Consider the following 18,207-nt stretch of genomic DNA (forward strand, 5'->3'; position numbering starts at 1 on the left):
AAAAGTGCCGGGGTCCAGCCCCGGTGGATCCAGGGTGATTCGAAGGTGGGGGGACGGAGTCGGCGTCTTTGAAAAAATACATATTTAATTACAGATATAGAGAGAGATTAGAAACGGATAGTATAGTAGTAGGAAGATTAGTGGAGAAAAAGAGGCTGAATAACTTGGATTACGTGGAATAGCATCCATGCTCCAGATGGGAATTCAGCCAGAAAAACGGGAGCAAGAAAGAAGCGACTGGGGGAATCGGTCTTTCCAGAAACTGATCCAATTTCTTTATTTTGGGGTTTGCTTATATACCTTTTGTTACACATAGGGATGAATAGAGAGTCACGCGGGGGTCAGCAGTCCTGACCTTTATCAAAATCAGGTGCTTCACATAAATGTATTAAAAAAAGGTCTTAGGGATATTACATCATCTTCTGGCCATGAGTGAGACCTGCTGACATTTTATGATCCTTTCTTTCTGATAACCAAAAAACTTATTTCTTCCAAAGGTGTTTTTTCTTAAACCAGGCACCACCCTCCAAATAAAGTTGCATTCCTATAGGGTGAGGGTGTAGTGAGTTACAATCATGAAAGGCATTTATTTAACCCAAGGTTAACATGATTAGTCTTAAAGGTTAATACTTATTTCTCCTATATGCTTAAATGTTAATACTTATTTCTTCCTATATGCTAGTTATATTCATTATAAGGGTAGGGAACATGGAGATTTAGCAGCAAACATCAGCCCAACAAATGAAAATCCTTTCACCAATGTTCCCCTTAAGATCTATTTAGTCTTAAGATAGTGATAAAGTTACATTTTTACATAACAAGGACACAGTGATTTATAACAAAGTACAGTGATCTATATCAAAAGAGAAAATCCATTAACTCAAAAAGTCTAGTATTGCTAACCTTAAAACTACTATATTTCCTTTTCTATATTCCAAATACATTGATTAATATATTCCCAGGTGCCTAAGGATATGGAGGCCTGGCGGCAATCATTGACTCAACAAGAAGAAAAAGCCCTATGCTAATTAAGACTCTCAAAATACTCCAAAATTCTCTGTGCTGTTTATGGTTGAGAGGTAGTAAACAATCATGTGCGTAGTGGCAGGAGTACGGATAATCCTGTCACACAAGCTAGTCTGTCAGCAGAGAGGTTTGACCTGAGACATCCTTGTCCCACCCAGAGCAGGGAATTAGCAGCAATTATTGACACAACAAATGAAAAACCCTTCACCAATATAATTCCTAACCAACCCACTATACTAATAATTTGTAAGTCCCCAAAAGAATTTGCCTTTAGTAAGTCTAAAACATCTCGTGCGTCTCAGATTGGGAGGCTGTAAACAATCACATGTGGCCAGACGAACCTATACAGGTGGGCTAGATAACCTTCAGAGGAGTCCGTAAGCTGAAACACTCTTGTCACGCCCAGGAATTTTTATTGCCTTGGAGCTGCATGTTTACTCCTTCTCCGAGAGAAACGGTTATGGGGGAGAGCCCCCCGTAAAGTCAGAGGTGTAGGTTAGAGCATAAAACAGACTCTGGTTTTGGGGTTAGATGCTCAGGAACAGGGGGTTTCCTGAGGCTTGATCACGCCTTTGCGTATGCCAAGCCTCGTTCCTCATTACCTTTGCCATAGGTGGAGTTCCTCTCGCTGGCTCCCGGCACGAAAGGTGACAAATTTGCCCACAATAATGGAAGAGTTAGGTGTGATCTGACCCCAAATTGTGCTTATAATCACAGAGATGAGGAAGACAAGTCATAATGTACTCCATTTTAAAGAACAGCATTCATTTTAACACTAAACTTGATCCGATAACTGAAATAATTGTCTTAACAGGAAAAGCTTTGGAATCACCTAATTCGTCAATAAAAGGATTTGTGCTCACTTGGCATAGAGCATATTTTAAGGGGGTTGGGAAGCAAGATCTGGGTTCTAGACCCTCTTCTGAAAAATCCCAGCTCCATGACCTTCTGCAAGTACACCAGACCTTTCTGGGTCTCTGTTTTGGCTTTTCTAATTGAAGGAGCTGGAAGACATGTCGAGTCAGACTCGAACGTCTGCAGATATCGACTGGAAACATAAATTAGTAAAATGCCCTCAGGACCTGTATCCTGTCTATGCTGGTGGTGATCTCTCAGCTGCAGTCCCAACGTTGCCAGGCAAGAGTGCAGGCCTGCCTGAAGTCCTCTGAACTTCCAATTCCTCAAGAGAAACCAGCAGTCCAGGCTTATGTGACACTTTTCAAATCTTAAACTAATAAATAAGAAAACAAAACAAAACAAACAAACAAAAAACCTTGTGTCAGAAAAACAAAAAAAACAACCCATATTGGCTCTCAGATCAACACCTTATACATTTATGGATCAGATAAACTCTGAAGTCCCTTCAAGAGGAGTCTTTGTAGAAAATGACATGGTGGCTCCAGTCATGGAGATGTTCCATGCTTTAAATTGTGAAACTCAAAGTGGATTGCCTGGTTGATCTCAGAACTTTGAGGGAGTGGACAAATCCTAGCACCTGTTGGGGCTACCATCTTCCTACGGTGCAATGAAGAGCCTGAGGGTCTCTGGGGATGCAGGGATAAACCTATTACCCATTGAGCCCCTGGTATATGTCAGGGGCCTTCATGAATCATACCATTTGTATTAGCTGGGGTTGTGCAGAGAAATGGAACCATGAGTAGGTAGACAGATAGAGGAGGAGGTTGTCAGTCGCTCAGTTGTGTCCGACTCTGTGACCCCATGGACTGTAGCCTGGCAGGTTCCCTGTCTATGGGATTTCCTAGGCAAGAATTCTACAATGGATTGCCATTCCCTTCTTCAGGAGATTTTCCCAACTCAGGGATCGAACCTGGATCTCCTGCATTGCAGTTAGATTCTTTACCATCTGAGCCACATGGGAGATGGTTAAATTGATGGATAGATAGATAGAAGATGGATAGATGATAGGTTAGATAGATGGGTAATGATAGATGATAAGATAGATAAGTAGATGAATGATAGATAGATGATAAATAGATCACTAACAGGTAATAGATGGAGAGACAGGTAATAGATAGATAGAGGATAGATAGATAGAGAAGGATTTTAGGAGCTTGGTTTGTGTGATTATGAAGGCTAGTAAGTCCAAAATCTGCAGGGAGGGCCATCAGGCTGAGACCCAGAAGAGATAATGGTCCAGTTCTAGTTTGAAGGTCATCTGCTGGCAGAATTCCCTCTTGTTCAGCAGAGGTCAGTCTTTGTTCTACTCCTCAGGCTTTCAACTTTTCGGATGAGGCTCACCCACATTATAAAGGGTAATCTGCTTTAATTACAGCCCACAGATTTCAATGTTAATCTCATCTAAAAAACAAAACAAAACAAAACAAACAGCCTCTCAGAGACATCAAGATAATGTTTGACCTAAAGGCTGGACAAAGTGACCTGCTCAGTTCAGTTCAGTCACTTAGTTGTGTCCAGCTCTTTGTGACCCCACAGACTGCAGCACACCAGGCTTCCCTGTCCATCACCAACTCCCGGAACTTGCTCAAACTCATGCCCATCAAGTCGGTGATGCCATCCAACCATCTCATCCTCTGCGTCCCCTTCTCCTCCTGCCTTCAATCTTTCCCAGCATCAAAGTCTTATCCAATGAGTCAGTTCTTCACATCAGGTGGCCAAAGTATTGGAACTTCAACTTTAGCATCAGTCTTTCCAATGAATATTCAGGACTGATTCCTTTAGGATTGACTGCTTTGATCTCCTTGCAGCCCAAGGGACTCTCAAGAGTCTTCTCCAACACCACAGTTCAAAAGCATCAATTCTTTGGTGCTCAGCTCTCTTTATAGTCCAATTCTCACATCCATACATAACTACTGGAAAAACCATAGCTTTGACTATATGAAACTTTGTTGCTAAAGTAATGTCTCTGCTTTTTAATATGCTGTCTAAGTTTGTCATACCTTTTTTTCCAAGGAGTAAGCATCTTTTAATTTCGTGGCTGCAGTCACCATCTGCAATGATTTTGGAGCCCAAGAAAATAAAGTCTGTCACTGTTTCCATTGTTTCCCCCTCTATCTGCCATGAAGTGATGGGACTGGATGCCATGATCTTTGTTTTTTTGAACGCTGAGTTTTAAGGCAGCTTTTTCACTCTCCTCTTTCACCTTCATCAAGAAGCTCTTTAATTCCTCTTTACTTGCTGCCATCAGGGTGGTGTCATCTGAGTATCTGGGGTTATTGATAATTCTTCCAGAAACCTTAATTCCAGTTTGTCCTTCATCCAGCCAGGCATTTTTCATGATGTACTCTGCATATAAGTTAGATAAGCAGGGTAACAATATACAGCCTTGACGCATTCTTTTCTCAATTTGAAATCAATCCGTTGTTCCATGTCTGGTTCTACCTGTTGCCTCTTGACCTGCATACAAATTTCTCAGGAGGCAGGTAAGGTGGTCTGGTATTCCCATCTCTTTCAGAATTTTCCACAGTTTGTTATAATCCACTCAGCCAAAGGCTTTGGCATAGTCAATGAAGTAGATGTTTTTCTGGAATTCTCTTGCTTTTTCTATGATCCAACGGATATTGACAGTTTGATCTCTGGTTCCGATGCCTTTTCTAAATCCAGCTTGAACATCTGGAAGTTCATGATTCACATACTGCTAAAGCCTGGCTTGGAAAATTTTGAGCATTACTTTGCTAGCATGTGAGATGGGTGCAATTGTGCAGTAGTTTGAGCATTCTTTGGCATTGCCCTTCTTTGGGATTGGAATGAAAACTGACCTTTTCGAGTCCTGTGGCCACTGCTGAGCTTTCCAAATTTGCTGTCATATTGAGTGCAGCACTTTCACATCATCTTTCAGGATTTGAAATAGCTCAATTGGGCTTCCATCACCTCCACTAGCTTTGCATGTAGTGATGCTTCCTGAGGCCCACTTGACTTCACACTCCAGGATATCTGGCTCTCGGTGAGTGATCACAGCATTGTTTTTAGCTGGGTCATGAATATCTTTTTTGTATAGTTCTTCTGTGTATTCTTGCACCTCTTCTTAATATCTTCTGCTTCTGTTAGGTGACTTGCTAAGTTGATACATAAGGTTAACTATCATACCATTTAGCTTTCACCATGATCAATGAAGTAGATTGCTATCCCCATTCTACAGATGAGGAAACTGAAGCTCTGAGAAGTTTAATGCCTTATACAAAAAGCAATTAGGGGCAGAGCTGGCTTTCATACCTGTATGTCTGACTTCCAAAGTCATTTCTTCACCCAGCTCTCTCATGATTCTACATACTTTTCAATATTTGTTGCTTTTGACTGTGCTGGTCTCCGTTGCTGCACAGGCTTCCTGCAGTGGTGGGGAGTAGGGGCTGCTCTCCTGGTTGTGGTGGGTGGGCTTCTCCCTGCAGTGGCTCCCCTTGTTAAGAACCGTGGGTGCTAGGCTCATGGGCTTCAGTAGTTGTGGCACATGGACTTAGCTGCCTCACTGCATGTGGAATCTTAGTTCCCAGTCCAGGGATCGAACTCATGTTCTCTGCACTCTGGGGCCCTGACCTTTCCCTGGATTTTGTATCCTTGGGGGCTAGCATCTGTCTGCATATAGTAGATGGCTAATAAATGCTCACTGAATGTCTCCATGGACAGAGGGGTAAATAGAAATGATCTATTTACATATCTGTGCTTCTACCACACAGTTATCTCCTTCAGTTCAGTTCAGTCGCTCAGTCGTGTCCGACTCTTCGCGACCCCATGAATCGCAGCACGCCAGGCCTCCCTGTCCATCATCAACTCCCGGAGTTCACTCAGATTCACGTCCATCAAGTCAGTGATGCCATCCAGCCATCTCTTCCTCTGTCATCCCCTTCTCCTCCTGCCCCCAATCCCTCCCAGCATCAGAGTCTTTTCCAATGAGTCAAATCTTTGAATGAGGTGGCCAAAGTACTGGAATTTCAGCTTTAACATCATTCCTTCCAAAGAAATCCCAGGGCTGATCTCCTTCAGAATGGACTGGTTGGATCTCCTTGCAGTCCAAGGGACTCTCAAGAGTCTTCTCCAACACCACAGTTCAAAAGCATCTTAAGTGAGTAAAAGTCACTCAGTCGTGTCCGATTCTTTGAGACCACATGGACTATACAGTCCATGGAATTCTCCATGCCAGAATACTGGAGTGGGTAACCTTTCTGGGAATCTCTTGCATTGCAGGCGGATTCTTTACCAACTGGGCCACCAGGGGAAGTCCAAGAATACTGGAGTGGGTAGCCTATCTCTTCTCCAGCAGATCTTCCTGACTCAGGAATCTAACCGGGGTCTCCTGAATTGCAGGCAGATTCTTTACCTGCTGAGCTAACAGGAAAGCCCTATCTCTTTAAGGACAATAGCTAAAAATATGGGCTTAGAATTGGACCATCTGACTTTAATGTCCAGCCACCCTGCTTACTGACCCAGGTTCAATGTCTTTGATTGTCAACTATTGCTAAAAATAATTCTGCTAAAAAAAAACTCTGTGCCAACCCATGGACTGCAGCATGCTAGGCTTCCCTGTTCTTCACTATTTCCCAGTTTTCGCAAACTCTGCTGCTGCTGCTGAGGTAATAAATGATGAATGACTCATTTAATCCTGGGCCACTAGGGGCGGTGAAGTGACGTGAAGTCGCTCAGTCGTGTCCGACTCTTTGCGACCCCATGGACTGTAGCCTATCAGGCTCCTCTGTCCATGGGATTTTTCAGGCAAGAGTGCTGGAGTGGATTGCCATTTCCTTCTCCAGCGGATCTTCCCGACCCAGGAATCGAACCCGGGTCTCCCGCATTGCAGGCAGACGCTTTATCGTCTGAGCCACCAAGGAAGCCCACTAGGGGGCGGAGAGGCCGGCAAATCCTCCCTCTCTTTTCTTCTCAGCTCACAGGTATGTTCCCTTTAAATGCCGCACCAGCCCTGAAACTGGGGACCAGGGCAGTAGAATGTGAGGGTTTGGTGCTGTGAGAATGCAGGCCCTTTTCCTCGTGAATTTTCACCTAAATTATTTACATCTCAAATAAGTTGAGAGTGAATGAGAAATTAGCATCTTCAAAGCTATGCAATTCACTCTTCCTAGTAATAGTTGTTATTGTTGTTGTTCAGTGGCTAAGTCATGCCTGACTCTTTGTGACCCCATGGACTGCAGGATGTCAGGCTTCCCTGTCCTTCACGGTCTTCGTGAGTTTGCTCAAACTCATGTCCATGGAATCGGTGATGCTATCCAACCATCTCATCCTCTGGGATCGCCTTCTCTCTTTGCCTTCAATCTTCCCAGCATCAGAGTCTTTTCCAATGAGTCAGCTCTTCACATCAGGTGGCCAAAGTATTGGAGCTTCAGCTTCATCAGTCCTTCCAATAAATATTCAGGGTTGATTTTTTTTAGGATTGACTGGTTTGATCTCTTTGTAAAAGGGACTCTCAAGAATCTTCTCCAGCACCATGATTCGAAAGCATCAATTCTTTGGCACTCAGCCTTCCTCATGGTCCAGCTTTTACATCTGCACATGCCTACTGGAAAAGCCATAGCTTTGAACCTTTGTCAGCAAAGTGACATTTCTGCTTTTTAATATGCTGCCTAGGTTTGTCATAGCTTTTCTCCCAAGGAAAACCATGAACACTCTTGTTTTCCCTAAAGTCCTTGCTATACTCTTGTTTGTTCCAAGACCAGAGAAAATCAGAAACACTGTTAAAGGGATCTCCACTTTATCTCTGTGGAGAGATCCCCACTTCCGGGTCTGAGGTTACCCCACGTTAGAGCAGGTCAGATGTGCCTTGGCGTTGAATCACCATAATGGCCAGACTCATAATTTTAAAAAGTGTCAGCTTATCTTTACCTCTCGCCTTTTATTCTGGCTTGGCAGAAACTTATAAACTCCTGGAAAAGATTATGTAGCAATACGTCCATATTTCAATTACCCATTAGGCAGGTACTCTTGTTTGAGTTCAATCAAAAAAATTTTTGCCTGAAAGACGTTAATAAGGTACACTTATTTGAGTCATGCACAGAAAAAAAACAACCAAAACAAATGGATTTTGGAGACTTAATAGTATATTCTGTATTATTAAGAATAGAATATATTTTAAATTAATAATAACATAGAATAATATTGACATTGGGTTGACCAGAAAGTTTGTTCTGACCAACTCAATAATAATATATGCTGTACTGGAAGGATTATACAATATCACAATATAATATTATTAATATAATAACTAATAATAATATTTATCTAAAAATTGTGCCTACATTTTGCCCTTTTAGTCTTAGAGTGAGGATATATTGAATTTTCTCTCTGAACTGAAGACCAAATATTCTCAGTTAAGAATATGTTCTAAATAGACATGTGGCCAGGAAAAACTAGAGGATACAATTTTTGAATGACAAATTATAGATTGGATTGATAAAGAATATCAGGGCATTTAGGGTGTGGTCCCAAACTCTCAAGGCTTTGCCTTTCTTCATGCCTGTGGTATTTTTCTCAAAGACTTAATGCTGGGAAAATTTTATATTCCTTTTATCATGTAATCAGAATGTTACATCATGTAATGAGGTCATCAGGAAGTACCTGAAAGTCCCCTTTTCTAGCTTTAAAATGCAAATGATTCAGAAAACACTCAGGCCATTTATTTCAGTATTGGAGAATTAATGACAACTCAGCATATCCCAGATTTTGAAATTTAAAACTTGCTCTTCAACTTCTATCACATTGACACATTTTGTTTTTGAAGGTATTGGGCTTTTCAGAGAATAAAGAGAAGATTTTGGGTTACGTGTAACATAAAAATTACAGTAAATGTTTATTGAAATACTTGATAAAATGAACCTTTATTTATGTAAGGTTGATATATAATTTGTATAACTTTGTATTTAATTACAAAACAAAATTTGGGAAATATGCTATTAAGAAAAAGAAGAAGGCAATAAAAATGACTTCTAATTCCATCACCCAGGGATAATTACCATTCTCATATTTTTGGTGTAATGCCAAGTTTCATCCCCGTCAAAAAGTAGGTCCTCAAGAAGTTTTAGTTCACTGACTATGTCCTTGATGTTTATTATTATGAATATGTGTATATATATTTAAAATTATAGGCATATCATGGGAAGTGTTCTGTAATCTGTTTATTAACACACACTTCCAAATTATAAGCACACACTTATTATAACACACACTTCCAAATGATAAAAAATGAGTTTTCTGGGACTTCCCTGGTGGTCCAGTGGCTAAGACTCTGAGCTCCCAGTGCGGGGGGCCCAGGTTCGATCCCTGGTCAAGGAGCTAGATCCCACATGCTACAACTAAGACCCAGAGCAGCCAAATAAATAAATAAAATTAAAAAAAAAAAAGAGTTTTCTGCTTCAAAACAGAAAACTCAGAAATACTTTAATGACTTCAAACAAGTTGATCAGGTTATCCTTGGGAAATAGACTCAAAAGAAGGGGATGTGAGAGCAGAAAGTTTATGAGCAGTGCTCTTGGGATCAACACTTTGGGAGGGGAAACAAAAGAAGCAGTTTTGACCAGAAGGAGAGATGAATCTGCCATGCAGCCTTAGAAAAGGTCTGGCTGATCCCAGTGGGAGCTGGGATGGTCCTCCTGGGAGTCCCTCCTGGAGGTAAGGGCTGGAACAATGAATGCTGAACAGTCATTAGAGGCGGGTAAACTGGTCCCTTCATCAGAAACAATCCTGGATCGGACTCAACTGAGAACCATCAGCTTCCAGCACTGCCAGACGCTGGGGAGGTGAGTAATGGTCTAGGGTTTGCAGGGCATCTGACCACCCACTGGGCTATGCCACACCTGCCAGGGGTGGCGGGGCCTTCTTAGCTTCTATTTATTTGCGTGTTCTATTTATTCATAGCATCTGCATTCTGTCAGTGTATACCAGAAGGGGCATGTGACTAGGTGAGTACTCATCCCCCGCCCCCTTCAGACTGTCTTCTATTTGTGACTATATGGGCTTCCCAGGTGGCTTAGTGGTGAAGAATCCGCCTGCCGAGCAGGAGACACACAGGTTCAATAGCTAGGTTGGGAAGATCCCATAGAGAAGGAAACGGCAACCCACTCCAGTGTTCTTGCCTGGGAAATCCCATGGACAGAGGAGCCTCCAGGGCTACAGTCCAGTGGGATGGCAAAAGAGTCAGACACAACTTAGCAACTAAACAGTAACAAGTTGTGACTACAGCTCAAATGCTACTGGCTCATTCTTTTGAACATTCTTTGTGAGCTTGATCTTTTTAAGTTGTTTCACTCCTGGTTTGCTGAAGGAAGGTGACCATATTGGGCTCAAACAAAAACATGAGATGGAACTTCCATTTCACACCGGTCAAAATGACCATCAACAAAAAATCTGCAAACAGTAAATACTGGAGAGGGTGTGGGGAAAAGGGAACCCTCTTACACTGTTGGTGGGAATGCAAACTAGCACAGACACTATGGAGAACAGTGTGGAGATTCCTTAATAAAACTAAAAACATCTACCATATGACCCATCAATCCCACTCCTGGGCATATACCCTGAGAAAAACATAATTTGAAAAGATATATACACCCTGACATTCATCGCAGCACTATTTGCAATAGTCAGGACGTGGAAGTAACCTGAATGTCCATCAGCAGAGGACTGGAGAAAGAAGACATGGCTCATATATACAACGGAATGTTACTCAGCCATAAAAGGAAAGAGACTTTGCTATCTGCAGAAACGTGGATGGACCTAGAGACTGCCAAACAGAGAGAAGTAAGTCAGGAAGAGGAAGACAAGCATCGCGCATTAACACGTGTATGTGGAATCTAGAAAAATACTACTGATGAATCTATATGCAGAGCAGAAATGGAGAGAAAGACATAGAGAAAAATGTAAGGACACCAAGGAGGGGAAGGGGGTGGTGGGATGAATGGAGAGATTTAGAGTGATGACTGTGCACGACTAGGTATAAAGTTGTTGACGACTGAGGAGCTTCTGTACAGCACAGGGAACTCTGTTCAGTGCTCTGTGGTGACCTAAACCGGAAGGAAATCCAGTAAAGAGGGGATATATGTATATGTGGGTTTTCCTGGTAGCGCAGCTGGTACAGAATCTGCCTGCAGTGCAGGGGGCCCCGGTTTGATTCCTGGGTCAGGAAGATCCCCTGGAGAAGGGATAGGTTGCCCACTGCAGTATTCTGGGGATTCCCTGAAGGCTCAGTCAGGAAAGAATCCACCTGCAATGCAGGAGACCTGAGTTTAGTCCCTAGGTTGGGAAGGTCCCCTGGAGGAGGGCATGGCAACCCACTCCAGTATTCTTGCTTGGATAATCCCCATGGACAGAGGAGCCTGGTGGGCTACAAAGAGTCAGACACAACTGAGTAACTAAGCACATCACAGTGAATTTTAGGTCAGGACATACACAGCACTTATGGATACGTATGGCTGATACACTTTGCTGTACAACAGAAACTAATACAACATTGTGAAGCAATAAAAAATTTTTTTTATATATATGGCTAACTCTGATTTTCTTGGGCTCCAAAAATCACTGCGGATGGTGACTATAGCTATGAAATTAAAAGACGCTTGCTCCTTGGAAAGAAAGTTATGACCAAACTAGACAGCATATTAAAAAGCAGAGCCATTACTTTGTCAACAAAGGCCCGTCTAGTCAAGGCTATGGTTTTTCCAGTAGTCATGTATGGATATGAGAGTTGGACTATAAAGAAAGCTGAGTGCCCAAGAATTGATGCTTTTGAACTGTGGTGTTGGAGAAGACTCTTGAGAGTCCCATGGACTGCAAGGAGACCCAACCAGTCCATTCTAAAGGAGATCAGTCCTGGGTATTCATTGGAGGGACTGAAGTTGAAGGTGAAACTCCAATACTTGTCCATCTGATATGAAGAGCTGACTCATATGAAAAGACCTGATGCTGGGAAAGATTGAGGGCAGGAGGAGAAGGGGACGACAGAGGATGAGATGGCTGGATGGCATCACCAACTCAATGGACATGAGTTTGAGTGAACTCCAGGAGTTGGTGATGGACAGGGAGGCCTGGCGTGCTGCGGTTCATGGGGTCACAAAGAGTCAGACTGAGCGACTGAACTGAACTGAACTGAACTGAGGGAAAATTGTTGAGTTTAAAGGGACCTCAGCTGCATGAGACATGACAGAGGGCTTCGTGTTTTGGCAAAACTACAGCGATGGTCAAGCCATCCTGAAATGAATAGACCTGCTCCAGGTTGAGAGGTCTGTCTTGTCGCTCTCATTCAAGGCTCGTCTTCTACCAGTACAGTGCACACACCCACCCACCAGGTTGCCATGCCCTCCTCCAGGGGATCTTCCCCACCCAGGGATCAAGCCCACATCTGGGACCAGGCGGGCCTCTTGGGCAGAAGTAGGGAGTCCCAGAGATGACCGACCTGCTGAAGGAAGGGCTACCTAAGCAGAGAGGGTGGGAGGGTAGCCCTCAACTTGCCCTTTTCCTCACCTTACTGTCTCCATCAACTCCTGCAGCTACTGAATTTGTCAAGAAGCCAGAATACACTGAAGCCCTCAGGGGTCAGCTTCCCTGCATACAGAGAAGAGCAGGGCAGTGAAGTGAAGTCGCTCAGTCGTGTCCGACTCTTTGCAACCCCATGGACTGTAGCCTACCAAGCTTCTCAGTCCATGGGATTCTCCAGGGAAGAATACTGGAGTGGGTTACCATTTCCTTCTCCAGGGGATCTCCCCGACCCAGGGACTGAACCCGGGTCTCCCGCACTGGAGGCAGACGCTTTAACCTCTGAGCCACCAGGGAAGCCAGAGTAAAGAATAAATCTGAGGGTGAGTAGAAAGTGAAAGTGAAAGTGTTAGTTGCTCAGTTGTGTCTGATTCTTTGCAATCACATGGACTGTAGCAGGCTCCTCTGTCTGTGGGATTTCCCAGACAAGAATCCTGGCGTGTGTTGCCGTTTCCTCCTCCAGGGGATCTTTCTGACCCAGGGATCAAACCCACAGCTCTTATGTCTCCTGCATTGCTGTGGGTTCTTTACCATTAGTGCCACCTGGGAAGCCTGATGGTGATCAGGCCCAGTGCAGTCTATCAAGAGTAGGAAGAGGAACGTTGATGGAACCAATCTTCTCCCCATCAATCATCCGAGAATCCCAGTGGTCTTCTCAGGGAGGCAGTAACTCCTCAAAGGGATCCAACTCTTTGTCATACTTGGACAACAGGGCCCAGGCTCAGGCCCCCAGGGTGGAAACACTGTTGTTTAAATTTAAATGCTTAACAAGTCCTCAGCAGCATGGTCTTGGTCCAAGCATGTTGGTTAAGGTGGAGTTCCAGTCTTAGGCACATGCCTGACACAGTGGGCATCTCCATCATGGAACCTTGGCTTGGAACCCAACATTCCACTTCCTCATTCTGAGTTCTCCACTGGAAGCCTAACCTCAGCCAACATCATTGCAACCAACAAATATCTTCTGTTATCACTGAGCCTCAAACAAAACGGTTTTCAACTCTTTATCTCTGCTCTCCCATGATCTCCTTGGCCCATAAGAAAATTTCCACTTTTAACCCAGTAATCTTTTTGCCTTCTCATGCTATTCATGGGGTTCTAGGCAAGAATGCTGAAGTGGTTTGCCATTCCCTTCTCCACTGGGCCAGGTTTTGATGAAATCCTAGCTGAGCTATTTCTAATCCTAAAAGATGATGTTGTGAAAATGCTGCACTTAATATGCCAGCAAATTTGGAAGGCTCAGCAGTAGCCACAGGGCTGGAAAAGGTCAGTTTTCATTCCAAGCCCAAAGAAAGGCAATGCCAAAGAATGCTCAAACCACCACACAATTGCACTCATTTCACATGCTAGCAAAATAATGCTCAAAATCCTTCAAGTTAGGTTTCAACAGTACGTGAACTGAGAACTTCCAGATTTACAAAGCTGGATTTAGAAAGGGCAGAGGAACCAGAGGTCAAATTGTCAACATCTGTTGAATTATAGGAAAAGCTAGAGAATTTCAGAAGAACATCTGCTTCATTGACTATGCTAAAGCTTTGATTGTGTGAATCACAACAAACTGTGGAAAATTCTTCAAAAGATGGGAATACCAGACCACCTTGCCTGTCTCCTGAGAAACCTGTATGCAGTTCAAGAAGCAATGGTTAGACCTAGACATGAAATAATGGACTGGTTCAAAATTGGGAAAGGAGTACGTCAAGGCTGTGTATTGTCACCTTATTTAACTTATATACAGAGTATCTTATGCAAAATGCCAAGTTGGATGAAGCACAAGCTGGAATCAAGACCGCAGGGAAAAATATCAATAACCTCAGATATGCAGATATGTCTGTCTACAATGCGGGAGACCCAGGTTCAATCCCTGGGTTGGGAAGATCCCCTGGAGAAGGAAATGGCAATCCACTCTAGGACTATTGCCTGGAAAATCCCATGGACAGAGGAGCCTGGTGGGCTACAGTCTATGGGGTCGCAAAGCGTCAGACACAACTGAAGTAACTTAGCATGCACGCATGGTGTTACATCCCCTGGCCCTTCACCTGTGTTCACCTTCCTTGGCATTTGACACAGTCATGTGAGGAGGGTGACGTGAGCACGTGAAGCGCTAGTGGGGTCATGACCTGGGGATCAGCTGTACTTTACTGCAGTCAGTTGTTGGGTTGTACCCTATGGTGTTGCTAGATCTTCAAGGTTTTTTTGAGAAACAAAGAGGGAAGGCATTTAGATTTTTATGCTAAATTTTTAGAATGCTTGTGACTAATTACAAATGTTAAGAATACTGTGCAGGACTTTGAAACCACATGTCAGCTGGTCTCCCTTTCTTACCTTAGCACCAAGCTCAAGTACCTGCAGAAAAATCTGTTCTAGTTTCTCTCTAGACTCAAGTCCCAGAGACATGTGTTGGTAGTTTTAATATTCTTTTCTTCTTCCTGGTTTGTATGTATCATGTGTGTGTGTGTGTTCATGTTTCTTTTTTGGAGGAGAGTGGCTTTTTATTACAGTATAACATACATACAGAAAAACAGTTAATCATAAATATTCACTTTGAGGAGTTTTTCACAAAATGAGCATGCTTGGTTAAGAAACAACTCTTTTTACCACCCTGGAAGCTTCCTTCACACAGCTTCCAGTTCAGTTCAGTCACTCAGTTGTGTCCAACTCTTGGTGACCCCATGGACTGAAGCAGGCCTCCCTGTCCATCACCAACTCCCAGAGTTTACCCAAACTCATGTCCATTGAGTTGGCGATGCCATTCAACCATCTCATCCTCTGTCGTCCTCTTTTCCTCTTGCCTTCAATCTTTCCCAGCATCAGGGTCTTTTCAAATGAGTCAGCTCTTTGCATCAGGTGGCCAAAGTATTGGAGCTGCAGCTTCAGCACCAGTCCTTCCAATGAATACCCCAATGAACTACCTCCTAAGGATAACTATATCCTGCCTGTTTGCAATGAAAAGGAAAAAAAGAGGAAGGAGTTTTTCTTTTTGCCTTTTCTAAGAACAAAGAAAATAAAGAGAACAGTGAGCAGGCCTAAATATTCCTTGTTTTTTTTGTTTTTTTTTTTTACTTTCAGTTCAGTTCAGTTCAGTCACTCAGTCGTGTCCGATTCTTTGTGACCCATGAATCACAGCATGCCAGGCCTCCCTGTCCATCACCAACTCCCAGAGTTCACTCAGACTCACATCCATTGAGTCAGTGATGCCATGCAGCCATCTCATCCTCTGTCGTCCCCTTCTCCTCCTGCCCCCAATCTCTCCCAGCATCAGAGTCTTTTCCAATGAGTCAACTCTTCACATGAGGTGGCCAAAGTAGTGGAGTTTCAGCTTTAGCATCATTCCTTCCAAAGAAATCCCAGGGCTGATCTCCTTCAGAATGGACTGGTTAGATCTCCTTGCAGTCCAAGGGACTCTCAAGAGTCTTCTCCAATACCACAGTTCAGAAGCATCAATTCTTCGGCGCTCAGCTTTCTTCACAGTCCAACTCTCACATCCATACATGACCATAGGAAAAACCATAGCCTTGACTAGACGGACCTTAGTTGGCAAAGTAATGTTTCTGCTTTTGAATATGCTATCTAGGTTTTTTTACTTTCAGTTCAGTTCAGTCGCTCAGTCATGTCCAACTCTTTGCAACCCCATGAATCACAGCACGCCAGGCCTCCCTGTCCATCACCATCTCCCGGAGTTCACTCAGACTCATGTCCATTGAGTCCATGATGCCATCCAGCCATCTCATCCTGGGTCGTCCCCTTCTCCTCCTGCCCCCAATCTCTCCCAGCATCAGAGTCTTTTCCAATGAGTCAACTCTTCCCATGAGGTGGCCAAAGTACTGGAGTTTCAGCTTTAGCATCATTCTTTCCAAAGAAATCCCAGGGTTGATCTCCTTCAGAATGGACTGGTTGGATCTCCTTGCAGTCCAAGGGACTCTCAAGAGTCTTCTCCAACACCACAGTTCAAAAGCATCAATTCTTTGGCACTCAGCCTTCTTCACAGTTCAACTCTCACATCCATACATGACCACAGGAAAAACCATAGCCTTGACTAGGTGGACCTTAGTCGGCAAAGTAATGTCTCTGCTTTTGAATATGCTATCTACGTTTTTTAACTTTAACTGCTCCTAATTCTGCATGTCTGTAACTAAGTTTGCTTTTCTGGCCCCTAACACTGCAGGAGCTACAATTTACATTTTCTCCTTTGACTCTATACTAAAAACATCCCCTCCCTGGTGTTTACCCTTACAACAGCTTTCCCCTTATAGTCACATATCAGAAAGAAAACCTCAGAGCCACCTAACTGCCAGACTCAATTACTGGATTACTGCTGAAAGTTTATGACTGTCTTTGAAACAATGAAAGTGGAAGAAATCAAGATCCTGTCACCTTTGTTCCTCATCACTGACTCCTGACTAGGAGCCCTTGCCTTATATAAGCCCCTCCCATCACTTCATGGGAAATAGATGGGGAAACAGTGTCAGACTTTATTTTGGGGGGCTCCAAAATCACTGCAGATGGTGATTGCAGCCATGAAATTAAAAGATGCTTACTCCTTGGAACGAAAGCATATTGAAAAGCAGAGACATTACTTTGCCAACAAAGGTCTGTCTAGTCAAGGCTATGGATTTTCCTGTGGTCATGTATGGATGTGAGAGTTGGACTGTGAAGAAAGCTGAGCACCAAAGAATTGATGCTTCTGAACTGTGGTGTTGGAGAAGAGTCTTGAGAGACCCTTGGACTGCAAGGAGATCCAACCAGTCCATCCTAAAGGAGATCAGCCCTGGGTGTTCTTTGGAAGGAATGATGTTAAAGCTGAAACTCCAGTACTTTGGCCACTTCATGTGAAAAGTTGACTCATTGGAAAAGACTCTTATGCTGGGAGGGGTTGGGGCAGGAGGAGAAGGGGACGACAGAGGATGAGATGGCTGCATGGCATCGCTGACTCAATGGACTTGAGTTTGCGTGAACTCTGGGAGTTGGTGATGGACAGGGAGGCCTGACATGCTGCGATTCATGGGGTTGCAAAGAGTTGGACATTACTGAGCAACTGAACTGAATTGAGACTCCTCATGGAGGGGGTTGGGAGGCACGGTTGTTCATTCATAAGCCTGCAGTGTTCCCCTCTCCACTGGCTGAGAATAAAAGTCACCTTTCTATTTCCTCCCAATTCTGTCTACATGTTTTTCATTTGGCTTCAGTGCGCAGAGAAGGCCAAGATTTTGGCCGGCAACATGCTTTCCTGCACCGTAGAGTCTTTTTTGTCTTTTTTTTTTTTTTCTTAAAACAATGGAATTGTAGAACATACTTGCTTTTGTGTTTGGCTTCATCATCTCAACTTTGTGAAGGTCATCCGTGTTGTTTCATGTTGTAAATTTTTTCTTCTTAATTAGTGTATAGTATTTCATTGTGTGAATAGACCATGATTTATTTGTGTATGCTACTCTTGATGAGTAGTATTTGGGTAATTTCCAGTTTGGGGTTGTTAGGAATAATGCTGCTACCTTCTCACACATGTCTCTTAGTGGACCTGTGTATATACTTCGCCAGGTATATATTTAAGGTGGATGGCTGAGTCATAGGTTAGGCGTGTGTTCAGCATTAGTAGTTCCTACCAACAAAGTTTTGCAAAGTGACTGTCACAACAGACACTCTCCCAGTATGTGAGTTCTGGTTGCTCCATGTCCTTGCCAACACTTGGCATTGTCTAGTGTTTCCATTTTAGCTATTCTGGTGGGTGTGAAGAGATAACGCAGTGTG

This window comes from Capricornis sumatraensis, chromosome 7, assembly GCF_032405125.1.
Source record: "Capricornis sumatraensis isolate serow.1 chromosome 7, serow.2, whole genome shotgun sequence".
NCBI lineage: Eukaryota > Metazoa > Chordata > Mammalia > Artiodactyla > Bovidae > Capricornis > Capricornis sumatraensis.